The sequence below is a fragment of the Vulpes lagopus genome, chromosome 12 (assembly GCF_018345385.1).
Source record: "Vulpes lagopus strain Blue_001 chromosome 12, ASM1834538v1, whole genome shotgun sequence".
In the NCBI taxonomy this organism is placed as follows: Eukaryota; Metazoa; Chordata; class Mammalia; order Carnivora; family Canidae; genus Vulpes; species Vulpes lagopus.
In genome coordinates, this window is record NC_054835.1 from 51703611 (window position 1) to 51705740 (window position 2130).

The window sequence follows — 2130 nt, forward strand, 5'->3', positions numbered from 1 at the left end:
GTTTCTAATCCTAAATCAAACCACTACACTCAGTCTCTCACTTTAATAAGCACTAAATCCACATGCTAGGTTTCAAAAGAAAGAAAAAACCTACTTTAACTATTAAAACTTCCCCGAAACCTACTCATGGGAACAGAGAACATATGGTGTTGTAATTTTTTTTTTTTTAAGCAAGACATCTGTACTATTCAAGAAATAGCTAAAATCTGTCGGATTCCAGAAACTTTTATAAGCTGGACTCCAAAATAGATAAATTATTTTTATTAGATTCAGCCATGGACAATTCATGAAGAAAATTCTAGCTGGAAAACAAGTTTTTAAAAGAGAACCTTTGGTAAAGTGTCAGTTTACATCTTGATTTCAAATAGCAAATGTTAAGAAAACTACTTTAATTTTCAACGCATGTGTGATGGAGTCCAGCTACAAAAATCCTGTGCGTAAGTAATGGGAAACAATGGTGAAAAGATCCGTTCTCCTGCTGTGACCTCTCCAGGAAGCATTCCCGAGTGTTCAGTGCTAGCTCTTTACAGGACATCTCTTTATGAGCACCTACTATGGACCAGGCATCATGCAGGGGCACTTGGAAACGCAGTGAGCTGCATTAAAGAGAAGAATGCCAGCCTCAAGAGGGCTTTTTTTTTTTTTTAAGATGTTATTTATTTATTCATGAGAGACAGAGAGAGAGAGAGAGAGGCAGAGACACAGGCAGAGGGAGAAGCAGGCTCCCTGCAGGGAGCCCGACGTGGGACTCGATCCCAGGTCTCCAAGATCAGGCCCTGGGCTGAAGGGCGCTGAGTCACCCGGGCTGCCCAAGAGAGCTTAAATCTTAAAACAGACATTGAAAATGACAATGAATTGGCTGCAATGCAGACTGGGAAAACTTATTTAAGAGCTTGGTTTTTACCAGAAGACTAACTGTTTAGTCAACACAATGGCTGGAGGGGGTGTCTTCCAGGCAGTTGGAACAGAATCTAGGCCTTGAGGACTAGAAATGGGACACATTTGAGGAAAGCAAAGCATATCAGCAAAGCCCGAGAAGAGAAAATAAAGGGAAGAAAACCACCTAATTCTGAGAGGTGGAGGGGACAAGTACTACAGAGGCTTGAAAGACCCAATAAGGACTCAAAAGTTCACCTGCATTATCCTTTTCTTTCTCCCATAGGAAAGGGATTTCCCCAGAGTACTTGGGATATAAATTCATTTCCAGATCGCTTCTCGGCCTTCGGCTAAGATCAAGTGTAGTATCTGTTCTTTTTTTTTTTTTCTTTTTAAAAAGATTTATTTATGTATTGAGAGAGAGAGAGGAATAGTAGGAGAAAGAGAGAGAGATGAGCAGGGGGTGCAGGGAGAAGCAGGCTCCCCACTAAGGAGGGAGCCTGACAAGTTGATTGATTGCAAATATTACACAATTTTATTTTATTTTCTTATTTATTTATTATTTTTTTGTAAATTTATTTTTTTATTGGTGTTCAATTTGCCAACACATAGAATAACACCCAGTGCTCATCCCGTCAAGTGCCCACCTCAGTGCCCGGCACCCAGTCACCCCTACCCCCCGCCCACCTCCCCTTCCACCACCCCTGGTTCGTTTCCCAGAGTTAGGAGTCTTATCAGTTTAAATTCATTTCCAGAGAAAAACATACCAGGCAATGAGCTTTACATACTGGATGCAATGCTTAAGCCAGTTTTTGAATCACTGAGCACAAAATTTACACCCTGGGTTTTCTGTTTCATAGAAATAAACAGGATTGATCAGTGAACAGTTATCTTAGAGTAGACAGTATGAGGAACAACAAATATGCCAAATGAGGAAAAAGTGTTTTTGTGCACTGAGGAAACTTACAGGTATTTCCAATTTTTCATAGCAATTGACTCCTTATTAACCAGAGAGTGACTAAAAGTACTTTCCAATGAAAACAAAACCAACTATGTGTAACAATACAAGACATTCTATTGGGGGAAAAAATCTGCTATAAAAAAAATCTATATAGCAAGGTTCATTGTTTTGGAACACAGAAGGGAAAAAATTCACCATTCTAATATAGATTTTTATTTTTTTGCAAACTATTGTCCGGTTTTGTACATCTTTGCAGCAACAGTTATTCCTTTATTTTCTGTATGTTTTCATTT

At 39.1% G+C, this 2130-nt stretch overlaps 1 pseudogene; it reads left to right on the forward strand.

Moving 5' to 3' along the window:
* The first annotated feature begins 1207 nt into the window (after positions 1 to 1207).
* On the forward strand, positions 1208 to 1312 carry LOC121474378 (annotated as a pseudogene).
* The last annotated feature ends 818 nt before the right edge of the window (positions 1313 to 2130 follow it).